Source organism: Hetaerina americana, unplaced genomic scaffold (genome assembly GCF_022747635.1).
Source record: "Hetaerina americana unplaced genomic scaffold, ioHetAmer1.1.p SCAF_2, whole genome shotgun sequence".
NCBI lineage: Eukaryota > Metazoa > Arthropoda > Insecta > Odonata > Calopterygidae > Hetaerina > Hetaerina americana.
Window position 1 is genome coordinate 10,285,860 of NW_027286763.1, and position 24,861 is coordinate 10,310,720.

At 36.8% G+C, this 24,861-nt stretch overlaps 1 non-coding gene across 1 annotated transcript; it reads right to left on the minus strand.

The window, feature by feature from the left end:
* Positions 1-1,054: 1,054 nt before the first annotated feature.
* LOC139688440 (5S ribosomal RNA) lies at positions 1,055-1,173 on the minus strand. Its single transcript, XR_011700749.1, has one exon. It is a non-coding gene; the product is annotated as a 5S ribosomal RNA (ribosomal RNA).
* Between the last annotated feature and the right edge of the window lie 23,688 nt (positions 1,174-24,861).

Consider the following 24,861-nt stretch of genomic DNA (forward strand, 5'->3'; position numbering starts at 1 on the left):
AAATTTTCAAATTCCAGGAACCTGCCATAGATACCATGACAGTGACTTTTAACGGAGTCATCCGCTAAACGTGCATTACAATGCAACAATATTGAATACGAATGCCTGTGACATTGTTATGCACGGTGTTTCGTAATAAGATCTTGTTCCTCTAAAGCGCCCAAAATCTCGGTGGCTTAACTGGCTAAAAAAGCACTCGCACAGGCTAAAAGAGCACGGCCGGACATCGAGGGATCCGGTTTCGAATCCCGGACAAGGCGAATGCTTTTCTCACACTGAAACCTGTAAATTTTCAACTGTTTTTGATGTATAATGCTAATTTTATTCTTGGGCCTATGGACGGGTAGAGGGGGGTCCCGGAAGAGAGAATATCGAACATAAGATCCATGAATTAGGAATGTACGAAGCACAAATGAGTTCTGCCCACAATTGAAAATTACCCGAATGAAATTATTTTTCTGTTCATTACTAATTAATCTTCACGAAAATTCAGAGGCGGAAATCAATGTAGTGATCGTCAACTGAATACTGCGAGGTAAAATATTTCGCTAGAAGAACAGCAATGCCTGAACGGGGCTTGCGGACAACCCTGACGTGGATTTGAATTAGATTATGGCGATTAGTCAAAAAACTTGTGACTACCAATTAAAAAGATTTGAACTAATTAATCAAACCAATTAAGATGAAAATCATAACATCATTCAAGTAATAACGCACTCATTCCTGAAGGACGAACGTAATGTTAATATTTTAAGAAATTTGAAGATGTTTCATGTCTACCTATGATCAGATATAAAACGTGATAGTGGGGTGCATCTATTTTAGTACATTTACCAAATTACTACTAATTATGTAGTTTAAATAACCACGAGCTGTGTCTCAAGATTTTAAAACTGCATTATCCCTCTTTACCCACGCATGAAATAGAATGCGTCCCATACGAAAACATCTGAAATTAGTAAAAAGGGCCTGTAAAAATGGTGAAATTAAGGTACCAATAGGTGGAAAATGTAAAAATTTGTTTTTAAACGGCAAAAAAAGCGTAAAAAAGGTATGCCAACAGCACCCGGTGTTCCCAGGCGGTCACCCATCCAAGTACTATCCGGGCCCGACGATGCTTAACTTCGGTGATCGGACGAGAACCGGTGTATTCATCGTGGTATGGTCGTTGGCCTCTAGGTTAAGAAGTGTTTTAAGGTTTTAACTAAGTTTACGAAATACATGCCCACGCATTCTTGGATCTTATTATATTTTATTTAGTTAATAACTGGTACCACACATTCCAAACAGCCTGATCCCTTTCAATGTTCTCGTTATCTTGTTTCTTGTCGGTTATAGTTTCTCTTGATCAGCTACATTAATTTCACTATTAAATTACTCATTCCATATACTCGTTAGGTCTTAATAATTAAGCATGCACAATGTTTAATTTACCCCGTTAAAAATACGAAGTGATTACAATTAATGTAGACTAAATGAAGAGCGGCCATTTCATTCACATAGCAACAAAACAAATCTCTGCGTAAAGGCTTCCATAAATTTGTTTGGAGAGCGTGATAACAAATGGAAATTTCGGTAAGGATAACAGGTAATTAATGAAATACCCTTAGTCACACGGAAGGGACGCGTGATTTCATTCAATTAACAGGTTTCATTGGGCTACGCTAAGATAAAACTATGCATAGTATATCCATGAAGGGAACCGAAGGAAAGGAGGCCGCAGCGATGATTTACGCTTCAATTTAATACGGAGCGAAACTAATAATTATGTGAAAACCGATGCGGAGGCTTGAATTGCGTTTTAATTTGGCGAATGGGAAGAATTAAAAAAACGTCCGCTCCTGGCACTTATTTTCGTCACTGCGCCAACCAGCGCGCAACCAGATATTAGTTATAGTCCAGAAACATTTTGATGAATCACATAAATTACGCTATTCTACACTTCCGATTCATAAATTCTAGGTTTTTTTTACTTTATTATTGTAACAAAGAACACTTATAACACCGTTGTCACCATTACGTTCAATATTTTAAGATTTACTTTTTTGCGTGGAAGCCAAAGACTAAAGGTATTGCTACTTTTCAAGGAAAAATTGAAAAAATGGCAGATTTTCCTTCTTTACACCCTATACGTTTGATCTGTAACCAAAAAAGGACAGTTATGGCTAAAAATGTGAAATATTGGCCGGTTTATAGTCCAGAAAAATTTTGATGCATCACATTAATTACTCTATTCCACTCTTCCGGATCATAAATTCTGAGTCTTTTAAGTTCATATTTTAACAATGAACACTTGTAACACCGTTGACACCATTAAGTTCCATTTTTTAGGATTTAATTTTTTGCATTGAAGACAAAGGGCATTGCTACTTTTCTAGGAGAAATTGAAAAAATGGCAGATTTGCCTTCTTAAAATCCTAAATGTTTAATCTATAACAAAAGAAGGACAGTTTATGGCTAAAAATATGAAATATTGGCGGATTTATAGTCCAGAAAAATTTTAATGCATCAAATTATATAAGCTACAGTACCCTTCCAGATAATAAAAATCTGGGTTTTTAATTTCATATGCTAACAATGAAAACTTATAACACCGTTGACACCATATCGTTCAATTTTTTAGGATTTATTTTTTTGCGTTGAAGCCAAAGACTAAAGGTATTGCTGAAGATCCATCGAATATAAATAAAACTAAACTATTGAAAGCTAATTACAACTTAAATACATACGCTGCTTCAAAATGTGGGGTCACGTTGTTCGGGTGGTTAGGGCATTGGATGAATATTCCGAATGTCACAAGGTCGATGTACAGTGAAAGAAATGTTTTTCCATCAGGTTTCTCTATATATTATGAAAATTTTCCATTACGTAAATTTTGTTATTTTTTAAAAACGTTAACTCGAAAAAAAAAGCTTTTTAGCTATGCATAGATCTTTACAGATTGTTTTCTGAGGATTTTTAGGTAGTATGGTTTTTGGATTGATGAGGTTTTGGATTAAAATCTCAAGAACCGACGAATAAATAAAATTAGGCATTATGAAAAGTGAAAACAACTTACATATGATAATGGTGAGGACTCGTTTGTAGTGTGGTTTAAGCATTGTATTGATAACCCGAACGTTCCCATTTCAATTTCCGGATAAGAAAATTTTTCGTATCTTTATTTTAAAGTTTTTTCCATAAAAATTTTCTTAATATTATGAAATGTTTAAATTAAATGCTAGTTTTTAATGTTTAAAATCGTTTTCTCGAAAAAAGCTCTTTTCCTATAAATAGATATTTAGAGATTAATTTCTGAGGATTTTAAGCTAGTCATTTGTGGGTTGATGACGTTTTGGATGATAACCTCAAGATCCGTCAATCAAAGAAAACAAAGGAATTTAATGAGCAAATGAACTTTAAATATAAAAACTTCATCAAAAAATTCTTGGGGCTCGTTGGTAGTGTGGTTGAGGCGTTGAAATAATAACCCAAAGATCTTCGATTCACTTCCCGTAAAAGAAACTGAGGTGTGAGGTTTTTTGAGGTTTTTAAGGTATAATTAGTTGGGATGATGAGGAATATGATTGATGACCTCAAGATCCTTTGACTAAATTAACAAGGCGATATTGTAGTAGAGGGGTTGGATAGATAACCCTAAGGTCCCCAGTCAAATATCAAGGATATAGAATTTTTCATATCTGAATTTGGAGTTTTTTCACATGAAAATCTTTCTTTTTCGAAAAAACATGGAATGTTTACAATAAATGCTAATACAAAAAATGGTCTTTTTCTTTGAAAATATATTTATAAATTGGTTTTCGAGGATTATTAGGTAGCAATTTGTTATGTGATGAATTTTTGGATTGATAACCCGAAATTCAATTGATTAAACAAATCAGAGGATTTAGAAAAGTAAGCACAACTTAAGAATAAAAAAACTTGTTCGTTGGATGGTGGGGACTCGAAGGTAGGTAGGGTGGTCATGGCGTTAGTTTAATAACACGAAGATCCCAAGTTTTAATGCCTTTTAAGAATATTTCTTTATTTTATTTTTAAATTTCTGTCCATATAACATTTCTTAATATTATGAACAATTGATATTAAACCTTATATTTTATTTTAACAAAATGTGACATTGAAAAACCGGGTTTCTGCTATCAGAGGAATCAAACATGCTAGATGTTTCATTTTATTTTCTTCTGTATTTTTACACTACAATTATAACATGTTACTATTTAATCTTGTTGAAAATATGCTTCGATTGTCATGATAATTTGTTGTCCAATAGTTTTTATTTTTTATCGAAGTGTTTTAATTTTGTGCTACTTTTGAGCATTTTCATCACTGCTATGAGAAGTTGAAAGGAGACTCAGACTTTTGTCAATTAATCTACTAAGCATGACACATTTATCTGGCAAAACAGTGGGAATCAAATCTCAGTGCATCTATTAATTAATACAGTAAAAGTAATTTATGAACCTTAAAATATGTATATATTTGTTGAATATCCGAAATATTTTGCTATTTCTTATACTCCTTAGTATGCCATTCATGAGCAACAAATCGTTCAACATTTACAAAAATCTGAAAGCAGGGTAAGAAAATAGAGAAATCAAACTTGTTTTTTCATTTGATTTAATTTATTATCATTCCATTCTATTGTAAACATAATGCACATTTAAAGATATTTTTATTTAAACAATTGAAAGATGATTTGGAATAAACAACCAATTTCTAAAAACAGCTAATAAACACTGCATCAATCCCAGAAAACATTTTGTTTAATTATTTTATATTCCAACAAGTCGCGGTTAAATGTCATGGTGAAAATCCTTGTTTCGTCATATGTAGAAATGTTTACACAAATATGCCAGAGCACAACCTAATACAAGATCAACAAATAAATATAACCATAAACGAAAACATAATTACAGAATTTATAATTGTATTCATAGATTCTGACAAGTTATATATGACATTGCCCAGATAAATATTGAAGATTCCATGCTACGTCAATACCGAAAAAATTTGACGATGCTATAACTTTAGGAGGCACACAATATATATAAAATGAACTGATCCAAAAATCATACACCTAGGCCAATTGCTGATTTCAAGTGCGTTGCAATTCATACAAGCGCGTATAAAATAAGCGCTTGTATAAGTTGCATCAATTTCACCCAAACGGCCGAAACTGTACCCGAAAGGTGGAAAATAAACAAGAAATCAATATACCCTTTTGAGAAAACCCTCAAAGGGCAATATGGTTGTTGCTATATCCATCGTTCTCACTGTAAAAACAGACAAAAATATTTTTTTTAAACCAGGTCAAAAGAAAAATATAAATTCTGCCTTCAATTTTATAATATTTATTATATGCATATATTGGCAAATGGCAATTCTATTTGCCATTTCGATGCCATGAACATTGTTCTTCATGCACATATTCCAGTATACAGAATTGTTAATAAGAATAATCTTATTTTAAAATCCATGATGGCAATTTTTAAACATATGCAATCACAACAACTCTAAAAAGAATAATATATTAATGTATTATATTTTAAGTAAATTAGAATTTTTCATGGGGAAAGCTTCAACATCACGCCATCAATAGACGGTCGTATTTGCACATTCCATGCCGAGCCCAGGAGGCCGTGCATTCGGCTCGTTATCCTTTATTTAACGTGGCGATTCCCCTTCAGTCCCCTCCGGGCCATCCAGGCATATTCCACGATCTCAACCGAAATGTCGTTGACAAGTGAGTGGATGTGAACACATATTTCCACAATAATTTGATATTTTTATGGCAGCATTGTGGCAACCATAGTTTATGACAGAAGAAAACATTTGTCACATTAGAGAGTAAGTGACGGAATGGTTCATTGCAGATTACGCTGCTTAAAATCAGAACCATAAACGCAACATCCTCGCCTCTTTCATCATCGCGAATACATGACAGTCAGATCAAGACGGAGCCGCTTAAATAAACATAGGCTCCTAATGCAGTCTTTATAAAATAGAACCAGTCCCTGATTCAGTACAAGGACTACATTTTGTAGTAAAAACCAATATTAACCAAGTTATTTATCTGTTCAATCGTCACAAGTTATGGCATAATAACTGATCCATGTTTGCGAAAATATCGTCTAAAGAAGTGGTAAAATACTCTTACTATGGCACAGACTTGTCATTTGTAATACAGGGCAATTTACGTATAGTTAAATGCTAATTTATAGCTTGATACCTCGGCGACTATGTACGAGACAAGGCCGAAATAAATACAATACATTACACTCGAATCAACAATATAACAAAACCCAATATCTGCAGACATTGATATTTTCTTTATTTTATATGGAAATTAGGTCAATATATGCACAAAATTATCAATGATGGAAAACAGGGGGCGTTTTTACATCATTTAGTGTAACTTTAGATTTTGCTTAAGTGTAAAATTTGTTTCCGTGTTGATTATCGTCACCCATTTCCGTATCACAATTCTTACGGTGGACACCGTAACACAGGATAGGAGGAAACTTCAATCTTACATAGTTCTGTCAAGGTATTGGAAGAGAACGGGAATCCGCACTGCACGTAGACATGCATTTTAATAGGTATAATATAGTTTACCTCGCGAAATCGCATTGATAGATACCTATAGATGCATAAGTCAAAGCAGTACCAACTACGAATCGATCATCAGGAGATAATATCCATATAATTAATCACTGTAATCACAGCATCAGGGACGTGGGTAGCCCACAAGTAGCGTACCTCCTTGTAGAGAGGAAGGTCGTTCGATTCTTGTGGCCAGCAAAGGTTTTTCAGCTTTAATTTTTGGTAAAGGTTTTCCGGAACGGGACCAAAGCAAAACCATGCTTTTTCGGAACAAGGACACAAGAAAAAAATGAGCTTATAAAAAAGCAACCGTGAACCCATGGTGACGGGCAATAGTATCACCATTAGGCAGTGATTAGGCAGGGCGAGAGGGTTGGCCCGACTTCATCTGCCACAGCTGCAGGCGTGAGATAAGTTCACGGTATCGACCGCAGTATTGCGATGTTGAGGGCAACGGGAAACAACATCTTCGTCCATAGAATATGCAGCTTTGACTTGCATTCAAATATAATGCAATGGAAAGATTTGGGCTGCAGTAAAATATCTTAGGATTGAAATACGTTAGATGGTTAGGCGAAAATAATCGTTGTTTTGAAACATTGTACTTTATTCAACTTTTCGTTTCAACATGGAAAATGTCCACGGCGACCAATGGAACCCATTACTATTGATTTCAAACAGACTTAACTTCGACGAAGTGCAAAATGTTCCATTTCCCTATATTTCTATTAAATATTATTCTTCCATTCATTATAAAATTTAAGTCTATGAACAAATTACACCTTAAAACAGACAGCATAGTATAATACACAGCATCATTTTGGAAAATTTATTGTTATATGAAAATAATAGATATTAATGTCCTTTCAAAGTATCCACAGGGTAGAAAATAATAATCCATCGATTCCATTCTACCACAATCATGAGCGAAAGTTACGAAAACGCAAAATGAGGTAGTCAGTAGAGAAGGATGAGGCAGAGGAATACGTTAAAATAGGAAATCCCTCTATTCGGTGCTGCTTACCTTACAAGATAAAACTGAAAAAAAACTTCACACATTATTCGTATACATTCCTACGTATACTTAGGAATACACCAACAATTTTCTATTTTGGACCCAGTTATTCTCAATGATCAAAACCTTTGTAAAATAATACATGCATTGACCTCAGACAAATTTAAAAAAAATTTTCTCAAATCTTTTACTAATTAATAAATAAGTCTTTAATACCTAAATTTTAAATTGTAAAATTACAATATTTAAAATCATCCACATAAACTTAATTGTTCAAGTTAATAAATTTGAAATCATATAGGCTACCTGTGAGTAGAGCGGATTAGGAAATTGCCATAGGTTAGTGACCAAGGAATAGTAGACTACTGTATTTGCACATTCCATGCCGAGCCCAGGAGGCCGTGCAATCGGCTCGTTATCCTTTATTTAACGTGGCGATTCCCCTTGGGTCCCCTCCGGGCTCCCTCCAGGCCTATACTCCACGATACTCCACCTGTAAGAGACGGGGTCAAAACAAATAAATTAAAAACACTGCCCCAAATATAAATCGCGTAAAATCCCACGGCGGGAGCCGGAAGGGCCCTAACTACGCCACGTTTTGCACCCTGGGTGCCTATCTAAAACACACGACCTAAGCGTGGCACATTTCCATCGGAGAAAGTCTTTTCTTCTCTCTTCTTTCTTGTCAGCAAGGTCTTCTATTCTTGACGTTACCTGTGAAGAGAGCGGATTAGCACAAATAAAACAATTCCCCACCAAAACCGCGTGCATTCCCACGGCGGGAGCCTTAAGGGCCCTATCTACGCAAGGTGTGCACCCTGGGTGCCTATCTAAAACACACGACCTAAGCGTTGTCCCATTTCCATCGGAGGAAGTATTTTCTTCTGTCTTCTTTCTTGCCAGCAAGGTCTTCTATTCTTGACGGTACCTGTGGAGAGAGCGGATTAGTACAAATAAAACACACTTCCCCACCAAAACCGCGTGCATTCCCACGGCGGGAGCCTTAAGGGCCCTATCTACGCAAGGTGTGCACCCTGGGTGCCTATCTAAAACACACGACCTAAGCGTTGTCCCATTTCCATCGGAGGAAGTATTTTCTTCTGTCTTCTTTCTTGCCAGCAAGGTCTTCTATTCTTGACGGTACCTGTGGAGAGAGCGGATTAGTACAAATAAAACACACTTCCCCACCAAAACCGCGTGCATTCCCACGGCGGGAGCCTTAAGGGCCCTATCTACGCAAGGTGTGCACCCTGGGTGCCTATCTAAAACACACGACCTAAGCGTTGTCCCATTTCCATCGGAGGAAGTATTTTCTTCTCTCTTCATTCTTGCCAGCAAGGTCTTCTATTCTTGACGGTACCTGTGGAGAGAGCGGATTAGTACAAATAAAACACACTTCCCCACCAAAACCGCGTGCATTCCCACGGCGGGAGCCTTAAGGGCCCTATCTACGCAAGGTGTGCACCCTGGGTGCCTATCTAAAACACACGACCTAAGCGTTGTCCCATTTCCATCGGAGGAAGTATTTTCTTCTGTCTTCTCTCTTGTCAGCAAGGTCTTCTATTCTTGACGGTACCTGTGGAGAGAGCGGATTAGTACAAATAAAACACTTCCCCACCAAAACCACGTGCATTCCCACGGCGGGAGCCTTAAGGGCCCTATCTACGCAACGTCATGAACCCTGGGTGCCTATCTAAAACACACGACCTAAGCGTTGTCACATTTCCATCGGAGGAAGTATTTTCTTCTGTCTTCTTTCTTGCCAGCAAGGTCTTCTATTCTTGACGGTACCTGTGGAGAGAGCGGATTAGTACAAATAAAACACACTTCCCCACCAAAACCGCGTGCATTCCCACGGCGGGAGCCTTAAGGGCCCTATCTACGCAAGGTGTGCACCCTGGGTGCCTATCTAAAACACACGACCTAAGCGTTGTCCCATTTCCATCGGAGGAAGTATTTTCTTCTGTCTTCTCTCTTGTCAGCAAGGTCTTCTATTCTTGACGGTACCTGTGGAGAGAGCGGATTAGTACAAATAAAACACACTTCCCCACCAAAACCACGTGCATTCCCACGGCGGGAGCCTTAAGGGCCCTATCTACGCAACGTCATGAACCCTGGGCGCCTATCTAAAACACACGACCTAAGCGTTGTCACATTTCCATCGGAAGTATTTTCTTCTGTCTTCTTTCTTGCCAGCAAGGTCTTCTATTCTTGACGGTACCTGTGGAGAGAGCGGATTAGTACAAATAAAACACACTTCCCCACCAAAACCGCGTGCATTCCCACGGCGGGAGCCTTAAGGGCCCTATCTACGCAAGGTGTGCACCCTGGGTGCCTATCTAAAACACACGACCTAAGCGTTGTCCCATTTCCATCGGAGGAAGTATTTTCTTCTGTCTTCTCTCTTGTCAGCAAGGTCTTCTATTCTTGACGGTACCTGTGGAGAGAGCGGATTAGTACAAATAAAACACACTTCCCACCAAAACCACGTGCATTCCCACGGCGGGAGCCTTAAGGGCCCTATCTACGCAACGTCATGAACCCTGGGCGCCTATCTAAAACACACGACCTAAGCGTTGTCACATTTCCATCGGAGGAAGTATTTTCTTCTGTCTTCTTTCTTGCCAGCAAGGTCTTCTATTCTTGACGGTACCTGTGGAGAGAGCGGATTAGTACAAATAAAACACACTTCCCCACCAAAACCGCGTGCATTCCCACGGCGGGAGCCTTAAGGGCCCTATCTACGCAAGGTGTGCACCCTGGGTGCCTATCTAAAACACACGACCTAAGCGTTGTCCCATTTCCATCGGAGGAAGTATTTTCTTCTGTCTTCTCTCTTGTCAGCAAGGTCTTCTATTCTTGACGGTACCTGTGGAGAGAGCGGATTAGTACAAATAAAACACACTTCCCCACCAAAACCGCGTGCATTCCCACGGCGGGAGCCTTAAGGGCCCTATCTACGCAAGGTGTGCACCCTGGGTGCCTATCTAAAACACACGACCTAAGCGTTGTCCCATTTCCATCGGAGGAAGTATTTTCTTCTGTCTTCTCTCTTGTCAGCAAGGTCTTCTATTCTTGACGGTACCTGTGGAGAGAGCGGATTAGCACAAAAAAAACACACTTCCCCACCAAAACCGCGTGCAATCCCGCGACGGGAGCCTTAAGGGCCCTAACTACGCAACGTTTTGCACCCTGGGTGCCTATCTAAAACACGACCTAAGCGTGCCACGTTGCCATCGGTGGAAGTCTTCTCTTCTTTCTTCTTTCATATCAGCGAAGTCTTTTCTCGAGGTACCTGAGAAGAGAGCGGATTAGCACACAAATATACAACACTTCACCACCAAAACCGCGTACATTCCCACGGCGGGAGCCTGAAGGGCCTTAAGTAATTTTCCACCATGCGTGTATATCCAAAACATGACCAAAGGGCTGCTCCAATGTCCTTCACCGTCGGAGGAAGTCTTTTCTTCTGTCTTCATCATTGCCATCAATTTCTTTTCCTTCGCCATACGAAGATGAAGATATTCCTGCTATAAATGAAAAAAAATCAATTTAAACAATTGTACACATGTTCATGAATTGCTCATTTATATCGATAAATTCTAGGTTTTACGCCTGTAAATTCCCAAAAAAATCATGTATAATAATTGTTAATACTGTACCCGGTACTTATAACAAAAAACTTAAATTTGTTCTTCTATACTTTACTCAATTCTTAAGTTTGCAAAATCTTTAAGTATTACATACAGTAATGATAACGGTACAGATTTATTGGAGATTTATGTGTATAGTATTCAAAATTCGAGGTCTAGACATCTCTATTAGAAATTTTAGGTCTATTTGAAGTGACATAGAAGGATTGGGGATAAATAGTGAGGGATTTTCTTGAGGATATTTTTTAATTCCGATCCAATTTTAGGTACGGAAAAATGATAGTCGCTAGAGATTAGTACTGATGAATAGAGTGGATGAAGGAACAATTTGAGGGTTGAGAGAATCCCGGCGTCAGCCTTTGTTCTCTCAATTTTACTAGGATTCACGGAAAGTGTGATTTCGCAGAAATCTAAATTGGTTCAAAGGTAAGAAATCAGGTAGGCCATCTCAATTTCTCGGGTCTACCATAAACTCCCCGCATTTCGGATGGAATTCGGATGGAAAATATTTATTAGTAAAAATGATAATATATACAAAACTAATTTGGCTGAGTTATATGATACCTGAGGGAATAGTTCTTAATGGTCTGATACGCTGAACAATGAACGTCAAAAAATAATACTTCTGCCGGCTTTGAAAGTCATTTGACAAAAAATTAGAAGAGTATTAAGAATATTGCTGATCATCTCACTTCAACCACACCTTAAATCGCTTTTTTACCCTAGTTAACGAATCAAGTTTTTTGATACAATAATTTTATTTAAGTAAAACTGAACGTCGACATTTATTTCAGCATAGCGCCTCCTTTTCGTGAAAACCGGAAAAAACTTAATGGATAAACTACATTCCCGGCTAAAATCAACAATGGAAACCATTGAAACTAATTCGTATTAAAAAATTTAACGCATTGAAGACTAAGCGACACTGTATAAAGCGATAAAGAACACATTCGGGCATGAAGCAAAATTTATTCTCACCTAAAATGGTAGCCTAGTTGACAGCTGACTAATTTTAAAAGTAATATCACAAACAAATAAAGTAACTATCAAGAATTTTCCATAAACTATCGAATCGTTAGTTCTGTTTCTATTACTTATTACAACATGAGTTAGGTGTCAATTTAAAAAAATACCACAACTCAGTTATTAGTGTCAAAGACAAAGAGTACTACATTAATAAAAGCAGTTTCTCTACAAGTATGCATCGTATGTATAAAGACTCTCCCACGATCCATGAATGATAGACTATAACTGAGAACCTTTGATGTAACGCAGTGGTTCTCATAGTGGGCGCTACCGCCCTCCGTGGGGCGGATGGTGGTAGGATTTGTCAATGCGAGCGATAAGAGGCAAGGACGGTCCTGACAACGTGACATTGTGGGCTCCGTTACCTCCCTTTCTCTCCTTTTCAAGCTTCGTTTTTAAAGTTTACATTGTTTCCCGTATGTGGATGTAGTTTAAACCATACTTACATTAGATAGCAGAAACGGCTGAAAAATATTTGGATGCTTTCTCGCACAAGTGAAACTTTTGAAGGTGTTTAATCTCATTTGGTCTATCGTTGGCACATATTCACGACACTGGGTACTTCAGTAGGTTTCAGTATGAATAAAACAATTGAGATTCCGGAGAGGAATCAGCTCATCTGATAATTGGATTCAGTGTTTTACATCAAAATTTTATCTAGATAACGATTTTCCCAACAATTCGGTTCCAACGATATTATGAAGGCGGTATTGGTGAGTTAGTTTTCTTCACCGCATGCTGTTATTATTGTTTTAGAACTATTACATTATTTTTTGCATTATTTCATTTCTGCGAAGTATTTTACGAAAATAAGCGTATACTTTGTTTGTTTTCATAAAATAGTAATATAATGAGATGAGCAAAAATATGCACTTTTCACTCATTATTCGTGAAACTCTTTGCCGGCTAGATATAAATTGATCAAATTCCTGGTTAAGCTAAGTCTCGGTTTTGCTGCTAAGGACTAATTGTGCATTTCCTTGAAGCATTGCTTTCTTCAAACAAAGGGTAATAATTCAATTCACAATAATTATTTGAATAAAAAGGAAACTTTTTAAATATTTCGCCTTCAAGATTAAATTGAGCAGTAAACATACTTCATCACAAAATTTCTCTCAAAAATATATCATCAAATGAAAAGGTTCCCTTGCTATGGAATAAATGTTAGTTGAACCAATGCGCGCAGGCATCGAAAAATTGAACCAAAGCCAATTTCACCGCAACAGTCCCTTAAACTGTCTTCCTTATGAATGCAAATTAGGGAATTACACGGACTAATAAAATTATTCATGACAGAATAGGAGCCAAAGATATATTATTATTTCATCCTCAACTAACTAGTCCACAATTATAAAACGAATTCGAAGGGTTACTTTGTAGCCTAGTGTTTGATTTCTGTATGAAATGCGGCAAAGATTCATGTTCGGATCTCTGACAAGCTCCCTACGCTTCAGTTACAAATTCGCGCTTGCGTGATAAATAATATAAATAAATCCTTTTTTAAACCAGGCATGCAGAAAAAGCACATATATTCAGCCTTGCTTATATACTATGTGATTTAAGTTATGCCGCAAGCACAGACTTTTTCGTTTAATTTTCTTCATATGATCATTGGTAATATTATTTCAATTAGCTTCAGCTTAAAAATTGAGTCCACGTCTTTACATTAACTCATACGTGTATTTAGTTAATATATCTTTAATTTTATTGCAACAAAATTTAATACTTCAACTTTTACTGTTTAAACAGAATGGTGGGAAAAGGAAACTTATCAAAGAAGAAATGTAGACAGTATAATGTGGATAACCTTAAGTATGGATTTACAGAGTGCTTTATAAACAATAATTGACTATGTGCTTACTATGCGAAAGGAAGTTTTCATATATGGTGGTGAAACCTTCCAGACTAATTGACCATTTTAGGAAGGCTCATCCTGAAAAGACAAAAGACTAACATTTTTTCGGTAACAGTTGGACAGAGGGAAAAAATGTTCACTAATTTCACGTATGCAGTGTGGTGCTTCAAAACATATCGCTGATGGTTGGCGTGAATCATACAATATTTCAGTATTAATTGCCAAGTCTGGAAAGCCACATAAAACTGGCGAAGAACGCATCTCACCAGCAATAATTGAAGTCCTAAGTACGATTCTGCATAAACCACTACAATGATACAATAAAAATCATTCCCTTACGCTACAGGTCACTTCAATGACGAGTAGATGAAATGGCTGCAAATGTGGAAGATATATTTTGCAGCATCCTCGGAACAACAGAATTTGTATTAGAGTTGGCCGAGTCCACTTCGTCAGTTAAGGAATGTATGCTTACGTACGCTTTATGAAGGATAAAAATCTACCTCAGAGGCAGGCAATTTGAAATGGAAGCTAAAGGGGAATGAATATTTCATATCGCTGCGTATACCGAGGGACCCTATTTTCATCGACCAGACATCCATTCCCTTAACACAAAAAGCGACGGGATCTTAAAAGGTTTCGGCAGAGAGTGGGTTTTTGGTAGTGCTTTTTACTTGCTAAGTTTGGCCGGTGCCAGTTCATAGCTCCCTCCGAAAATTATACTTTCCAACATTCGGGCCCAGCCAAGTGCATGCCCCACCCCCCCAAGAGCAAACTTTTACCAGTAATATGATGAGACAGTTCTTAACGGGTATGTCGTAGTTTTACACTGAAAACATTGTAACCCGTAATTTGGATACCATTAAGTCTGATAGGATAACAGTTGAATAGAGAAGGCCTAAGAAAGATCGAAGGAACATATATAAGAACTGCATGGTAAAGAACTTAGGCCAATAAGCTTGGACATTGAAAGAGAATATGACATTGATTAAGACGGCTTAGGTCCAGGCATACACGGCGATGAGATAGAAAGGGCTTTTAGGGAGATGAAACTAAATAAGGCCGTCGGGGTAGATAACATTCCCGCAGAACTATTGAAATGTTTAGGAAAATTTGGGGGGAAGATTTGCTACATGGGGTGATTCGTAGTATCTATGAGGAAGGAATCTGGCCGGCAGACTTTGTGAGATCACTAAATTTAAATCATTACAAAACACTGAAGTTCGTTGGCCATCGAAAGATGATTCTGTAAGGCGTTTCTATAAACTAGTTGACACTGTCGTGCAATTTATTAAGAGAACAGTCGTTTCATCAGCGACAACCTTCTGGAGATTAAGAGTGATGCTGCATTGGTGTCTCGACAATTTGCAAAGTTCAATGAAATGAATTTACAATTGCAGCCATATGATAGTAACCTAACAAAGGTAAAATCTGTGGTGACTGTTTTCCAGTTGATTTAATATAAGCCCAACATAGGCCGCAGCGAGCTTTATCACTTCCTTCTCTGCTTAAGCTACATGAGCAAGCTGGTATGGTTGATGATTTCAGTCTCTTTGAGACCATTTAGCCACATTGCATAAAAACATGACGCAGCGATTTGAGGATCTTTTGTTGGAAATTCCAGACTGGGTGATAAATCCGTTTTCAGATATAGAGGGAGTTGGAGTATAAGAGGAAGAATTAATTTGAATTTAAAATGACGTTGAATTAAAATCAAAATTTAAGATAAGTTATCAAGAGTTTTGGTTACAGAAGGTTTCCGATCGTTATCCTTCATTATGGATGGTGGTTTAAAACTCCTCTCATTTCTGAATTCATATTTGGTGGAACGTGGTTTTGGTGCAGATATTCAGCTTATTTTCAAGAAGAGAAACATACTTCAGGTTTGTGAAAGCGGCGATTCAAGACTCATGCTAAGTGACTTTAGACCGGATGTTGGAAAACTTATCAGGTCATCCAGCCCATCAATCCAATTAAAATTATATTTGATGGAAATATGTCATTAAATTATGAAATAGAATATCCTAACATGACGCAGGAACATGAAAATGACAAATGAATAACACGAACTATAATCAATAGTCACTCAATTGTTTAACTAAATTTAAAGGTACATGATTGATTGTTTTTTTGCATGAATTGAAAACGTTCATGTAAAATAAATACTTCATTTAGGTAAAAAAAATACATGTAAACTTCAAAAAGAAAAGCTTATTTAAAAATATTCGTTTCAATAATTTATTTTGACGTAAAATTCATCATCTCATTTGAGTTCCTTCAATTGTGTATTAGGTCTTTCGCATAAATGTGGTATGAAAACTATACTCATCTCTTGGATTGTAAATAAAAATTTGATTAATCGTTGATTTTGATGCAATTATTTCAATGTTCCTCGTTGGGTTATTTTATTTAATAATTTTGATTAGAATTTTAAAGCTACCGATTGCGGGGCGTTGAATATAGGTTTATTGATCCAAGTGGGCGGTTACTCGAAAAAGTTTCAGAAACACTGATGTCACGCAACGGTAATAATTACGCGTGACAAAATCACGGGAGATGCACCACTGTTACCGTTGTAACTAGCAAGCAGAGAGCTTCCTGGCCGTTTAAACAAGGACGTTGCCATATTCTTTAAGAATACAAATAATAATGCTTGGGGTATGAATATAAAAAATATGCTATGCAACATCCCCAGTATTGATACAAGTTTCAATAGATCACCTGCCCGCTGATTTTGTTTACAAGATTCCAAAAATAGGCCTATGAATCTGCTTCAGTAATGGTGTAAACCCCATATACTAAAGAACATTCATTCGCACTCGTCTTTATGACATAAAAATCAATGATTATATTTTTTTAAATGTTCATTTCTTCATTGTAAACCAATGCATATTTACATACCAATTTAATGAGTGAGCCCCGTGAGTATGTCTATAGTAATGGAGAAAGTATTCTGGACAGAAATCTAAGTGTCCATTAAGATGGTTCTAAGTATACGTTCTAAGTAAGTTAGGACGGTTTCTCTTTACGTCAGTTTCTCATTCAGTCCATAACCTAGCGAAAAAGGCGACTATAGGCATTTTAAAACACTGCTGTTGATGCTGCTTCGCTTGCTTCTTGTCAAGAGAAGTATCAGACAAATCAGGTGAATGACCAAGTCAGTTTCGCCGGCGAATGTTTCATCCTCATTCTCCATACAGGGTGGAAAAAATCAAGCAATATAAAAGAATATTGATAGAATTCAGCTCTTACGGCTAGTAGTATTGAATAAATGAAAAACTCCTTAGATTCGTAAACGGTATACCTTTCAAAAAATGCAAATGAGATTATTTGGCTTACTTAATCCTCAACTACATAAAATTGCTCAAATTGTTCCTTGAAGATGAACAAAAAACGAATTGGGTGCTTTTTGTCTATGGTAAAACGATGGAATATAGCATAGTTTTTAGCGGGTGAATTCAGTTCTTAAATATTAATTGTGGATTAACATTTGTGAAGAATCATTCCTTCTTTTAGACTACCACAGCTTATCGGAGGAGCTTAGTGTACTTCCGACGAAATGGATTTCCTTTTCCCTCCATTGCTTCCTATGATTGCCATCGTTAACTTTTAACAGCACAGCTAATTCTGTGGTTGTATTCAAATGTACTGTAAAGATTAGTAGATATTTATTTATGGGAGTACTCCTTTTATAAAAATAAAGGCGAAAACAAATATTAGTCCCACATTCATAAGAATCATTTACATACCGGTAACAAAGTAGATAAAGTTGCATACTCGTCATTGAGAATTGAAATATAATATAGAATTAAAGAAGAATCTTGATTTGCAATGTATGAAAAACATTATCTAATGGTATACCGGTACGCTAACATACCTAATTAGATTAATTAATGGAGACAAAATAGCAATATTAAATAATATTCCAAATTAAAAAATGGAAACAATATTAGAAATATAGTATGTTACAGGCCAAATGATTGTACAAAATGATAAATTTTAGTAGTAGTTATTAATTCGACCTTGAAGCATCGATTTTGAAAATTTTCGCAATGGGCATGAGAAACAACTTATTAACGTGTACAGATATTCACACAGCAATAATTAGCATTCTAATATTCTTCAGATATTTTTAATTATAGATTTTAAAGGGATCCCGTTGAATTCGAAAATACGGCAATATAATCACAACTGTTGCCGTAACAAATAATCTGGCTTATAGGCGAGTAGCAAGTTTAATTTTTTGCATGACATCTAATTTCATAGTGCTTCATATTAAATGTTACGGGTAGTTACTCGGAATGATCGGAGACCTGATGAGGGGATCACTTTGGTGATGCAGTAATTTACGAAGAAAAGTTATCTTGTTAATTTTTCTAAGTTTATGCAAAGAGGAAAAATTTAGTAGAGGTAACATTTCATGATAACTATAAAAATCTTTGTAAAGATTGAATCTGAATGCAATTACACACATTCCATTGCATGTTTATGGAGTTTATAGTAAGGTGACCAGACAGGAGAGCAGTGTTTACAGAGTGATGTAACTAATGGGATGAACATAACTTGCAATGGCTATATATGTTTAAAGTTTTTACAGTATCAGATATGTACATATGCTCTCTAACCATGATTGCATTTAGAATGAGGTCTGTGTTCTAGTTTATTTATGGTGTGTAATTTACTGTATCCTCCAACTTTTTCAAATTCTGGCTACAATAAAATTTGTTGTCTCAGGCGTAACTTTGTGGAATTTGCGTAACGTATTGAAATGTAATGAAATAATTGACTTTGTAATTCCACACACTTTATTTAAAAAACACGACCCAGGTTTCGACGTCGAACGTCATCATCAGGTGATCATGATCAGGTGATGATGACGTTCGACGTCGAAACCTGGGTCGTGTTTTTTTAAATAAAGTGTGTGGAATTACAAAGTCAATTATTTCATTACATTTCAATATCTGGCTACAATGTTCCACTCTTTTGAAGCTCAGTTTCAAGCATATTTGGATGATGGGATATCAAGCTCAAATTATGAATGCAAGAAAAGTGGTGAAAATTTTATGACTCATTTTTATGGTAGCTATTTCAAAATTCAACCAACAAAAAAAATTGGAAATTTTTTTATCTCAAATTCATTAATCAAATACAACTCAACAATGGTATTAGCACCCATTTAGTCCAATCAATTATTATCCACATGATGAGACTTATCAGCCCAATGGGATCATTGACATCAAAAAGAATTTTGAACATTTCATGAACATATGAAAAAGTTGTGGCAAGAATTCAGTGTACATGCAAATAAAAATTGCCAGTTCACATAGGATATTAATTCCTTTACTTATTTTCAAACATAGAATGCACTACAAATAAAAAGGTAACAGTTTCAATTTTGAGTGCAACCTCTTCATTTTATGAAAACTAATGAATTTAATGGTTAAACAAAGGGTTAATATATGTGGCACAAGTTTCATTGATTGAAGACCATATTGGGTCATCAAATTTGATTCCTTAAAGGGGAACTAGGAGGCTGTACTAACACTTATGAGTGAGGAGAGTGAGAACATCTCAAAAAGGGGACATTGAAAGCAGCCAAAAGAACTATAGGAACAGGAAAAGAACAAGACACCATACATGACAGATGAGATTATTAGGATACATGAGGGAAAAAATGGGGAATTCTTACCAAGACTTACATAAGAAAGAAGGAAGTAGAGAGAGAGAAATGATAAACCCTTGCGGGGACTTACAGGGTAAAAGATGCACGGTGGATACAGAGTGCAACATTATGGAGAGTTCACAAAAGAGGGAGACATGGGTGCAAAATGGTAAAAGCAATATCAGGAAGAGAGAATGGAAAATCCATGTGCACTATCAAGGATATCGCAGAAAAATTACATATACATAACTAATTCGCCTGCGGTCTATGAACACTGATGGAATAGTTTTTATTAGTCCGTTGCAATGGACATTAAAAGTAAAAAGAATCCAATTCTTCAACATTGTTTTGAAAGCGATTTTTCGACAAAAAATTGAAAAATAATTACGTATATTGTTGCACCGTTCATTTCAAACGTGCACAAAAGAGGTTTTAGTCGCATTAATAAAAATAAATAATAATATTTATGTATCATTAAACGTCTACAGTTATTTCAACACTTGCGTTTTCTTTTAGTGATGCCGGAAAAACGTTTAAATGATACCAAAATTACAACCTGCTCTAGTAACATTGTTGAAAGGTTATTAAGACAAATCGCGTGTAAAAATAGAGCTAACAAGAAATGCGGATGTGGCACAATGCTGCAGACAGGGGGATGCTCCCCACCACAGAGAGAGAGAGAGAAAGAGAGAGACGAAGGATGGGAAGATAGACTTAAAAGGGTAAAGCAGGGTAAGCAATACATTCTTTAATGGCATTCCCATACGGGAAGAGTTTTGACAAAACACGATATTACTCGAAGTCGCACAATTGGGTACAACTAATTATTCCCTGAACACTGCCGGTCGCAATTGGAATTTTTTCTAACTACAACCCTAAAGTTGCCGTCCCGTATAGTCTTCGGGAAAAATGAGTCCTTGTATCTGCTAGTTCTGGCATCATTTTTCCGAATTTTATATACGATCCAAGCGACCAATAGAGTGCGAATTATTCTTCGGGACATCGGCGCTAAGATGTAGATTGAATTTATTTATTAAGTTCAACCTTGCATGGAATCTTTTGTCTCTTATCGATTCCCAATACAACCACAGAAGCATTTTAGTGACGCTTTTCGTTTAACCTTTCAAATTTTTAAACAAAACGAGCTGCCCGTAGTTGAACCTTGATTTCCTGAATGAGGCCTTCTTTCGTCGGATCCAATAAACTAAAAGCATATTATAAATAAGATACAAGAGCGTGATACCACGTTCCTTGAACTTCGAGTCACTTCTGCTGACATTGCGTCTAACAAATACGAAACTTGTATAAGCTTGACCGCATATTTTACGTACGTGGGTCCCCCAAGTTAAGTCTTTAAGGATTGTAACACCCGAGTACTTAACCGTATCTACTACCTCTAGATAATATTTTGCTAAATTTTAAACCAATCTAGTTGATCTCTTAAGGATATACACCAAACAATAATATTTAATGACAATCCGCATTTTGATTCCCATTTCGAAATGCAATCTAAATCTGCTGGAATTTAACGATCCTCATCCCCAGATATCTCCGGATAAATCACCGTGTCTGCCGCGAACATCTTAGTCTTACTTTTCAATTCGCGGTTCAATTGGTTAACAAAAATCTAGAAAAGCAACGGCCCGATTATACTTCTCTGAGGTACCCCCGAGGTCACTCGTACGCTGTCGAAACTAGCACCGTCAAAGACAACCTTTATGTTTCCACTCTGACAAAAATTGTTTAACTCAATTTATGCCTGCAAACTTCAATTTGTGAAAACGTTTACCATGGGGAAGCTTTTCAAATGCCTTTCGAAAACCAAAGAGATCGCATACACTTGCCTACCACTTTCAGCAGATAAAATGAAATCATGTGCTAGTAATCCGAATTAGGTCTCGCATGAGCTGGTTTTCCTGCGCGCATGCATGCTGATTGTCTCTTAAAAAGTTGAAGTTATCGAGGTATCTCATCATTGACTGACAATAGTGTGCTAAGAAATGTTTGCAACATTTCGACATCAATTATTGAGTTAGTACCAGCAAAGGACACTGCACGCGAAATAAAAAATATACGAACTTACCACAATTTACACCAGGTCTCTCCTTCGGCTGGTTTATTCCGTGGTTGTGAGTTCTCTTCACACAGGTTTAAGACCTTTGCAGCATAGCACGTTTGAAAATGATCAACAGTTCCTCATACATCCTCCGACTTTCCTGAAACGGGTTTAAAAAACGTCGCAACATGAAAAAAAGTAGCAAAAGCTCTCATCCAAAAATACATCCGAAAAACAGTATTCCTTATACATATGCATTAATCACTTGACGGTTGGATTATGTAAAATGGAACCCAGGAATTGACACGTACAGGCATCATGGGCGGGAAATCTTGAACAGTTAGATAATAATAATAATAATACTCATAGATATGATAGAGACCATATTCATAGAAATCGAGTATCAATTTCAAAAGTAAATGAAGAAAATTAATTAATACTATAGTTAAAACTAAGAGGACTTTTTAATATCCGTTCGCGGCTTCTAACTTCGACATTCACAGCAACGAGATATCTTTGAACACACGGATTTGCTTTAATTAAGAGAACACCAGTATCTTGGAGAAAACTGATCGAATACCAGTGGGAGCCGTATTTTAAAACTTAATACACGCTAACGAATACATCGCCAATGTACTAAGTTCGGGCGTCATGGATGGCTAGAGCTACTCACCTCCGATCGCTTCGAAGAGTCGGTGCCAACTGAGGGCGAACAAGCTAGGACGAGCAGTCCCCCGAAAAAAAAAATGACGTCACAAATTAAGTCATACGATGACGAGATATACTGTGGGAAAGGAACAACTAATGCTAAAGTCAAACTGCATCAAGTCGTTAAACTTGACTTCAGAAAGAATTATACTGAAAAGAGGTCACGGCTGCTTATCCTTGAAGATGAAAATACCTAAATTTTAATGCCGACGCCTCTTCATTTAACTCGCGTGGTCGCCGTCAAATGAGACTGCCCAAAGGGCGAAGGAGACGTTAACCAAGAATGCAGGTTCAACTCATAATTTGCCGATGGGCCACATTTATCGAGCAAGGGCAATAGGCATATTATATCGTTCATCATATTTTTATGGGTCGGCACAGTCGGAGGAGTTGGATAAAACCCGTTAACTTGAATTTTTAGATTCTAACTAGTAGTAACACAGATCAACGAACAAAATATTGCCCAAATCGTTAAAGTTGAATAAACGGTCAAGTTTTGCCTTTTGCCAGAGGAGGACTTTATTACCTTAGGAAATAAAACAACAATTTCTGAAATACGGGCCTTATTCTTCCGATAGTGGGCGAGTTCAGTCTCCCATTTTTGTTAGCCTCCATGGGACTCTATCCAAAATTTTAATTTAACCGTAGCATTCAAAAAAATCAAAATTGTTGTTAACAGGTGCGATATAAAAGATACTGTCTACAAGTCTACCACCTTGGGAGCCAGGGGCAAGGATTTGTAATCAAGCAACTCCACTTCCAAAACACCCTTGTACAAAACTCCTTCAACATTACAGCTTTGTGCCTAATGCAATTCTCCTCCTCAGGTTCCCACAACTTGGGCGGTTTTTGAACATATCAATTCAAAGGTAAGTAAGCTTCCATCCGCTTTACTTTTTTACCTCCTATTTTATCATTTCACTTTTCCTCCAATCCAAAAAATGCATAACTTTTGCATTTCTAACATTGATTCTCGTCCCATATTGATCCCACTGTTTTTTCAAAGTTTTCAGAAAGTATTGGAAGCTTTAGAATGATTAGCTTCCTAAAACATAGATCAACCATAAACCTAACAGAGTTGATGATTTTCAACAGATTTTCATTCCTATGCCCATTCCTCCCATGTTTCTTCTTATTATTTTCTCCAAATCTGTTCAACAGCACATGTGGTAATGCACTCCATGGCCTTAGCCCCCTTCCTAATACTGCCTTTCTACACGTTAATACTTTCTTTTCTGCATGTATTAATGCATGTTTGAGTATGTTCATTTATTTTGAGTGCATATTCATGAGATCTGGTCTACAGAATTTTGGTCACACCATCACTTTGCTATTGTTGTTAACTATTATTCATGGATATCGCTTTCCGCACTTTGCCACAGTGGGAACACGCGGAGGAAGAGGAGGGGGATTATGGGAAGAACCAAGCCCATATGAGATAGAGTTGTGCTCATAACAAACACAGAAGTTTGAAGGACCACCGCTGCTGCAAAATTACCATTCAACAAAAAATTTTAAAATGATCCCAAAATGAAACTGTGAGGAGCGATGAATGATGATGACATAACAACCACAGAACCAAAGGGATACGGGACATCATCAGAGGATCAAATAAGAAATCTTCAAACAGCAGCTAATAATATATTCTATTGCTTCAGGCTTCACTTCGTGGAAGTAATTGATATCCATTATTAAAATAGAAAGAAAGACTCGTACTTTTCCACAGATTTTATTATACGGTACAACGCGTTTCACCGACTTGCGGCATCATCAGGTACGCGTTGTACCGTATAATAAAATCTGTGGAAAAGTACGAGTCTTTCTTTCTATTTTAATAATGGATAGCAGCTAATAAGTTTGCAAGATCAAAGTAAAAACAAGAGAAGAGAATGAGTTTAATATTTAATGCATCTTCGGAAGTGTCAGTAATGTTATTTGTAAGAGCCGTGGTATATTCCAGCCCCAAAATCCTGAATAAAGCCACAAAGCTATATTGCTATTTATCTAACAGTTTAAGTGTTTAATGAGATGAATGGCATAAAAAGGAAGCTTTTGAAAAATGAGAAACTAGGCATCCTCTTAAGATTACACCCGTATTATGTCTATGAGCATTAAAATCATTTTTGTCCCCTTCCTCACCTGCTTTGACGAGACGACAAAATGCTGGTTAAACTCTAACTTCTCTTCCTGAGCCTTAGAATTGACCATGTAGTTTTTGGATTATGTATATATATTGCTTATGGAACTTCAAGAAAAGTCAACATTACAACTCTCAACTCTCTT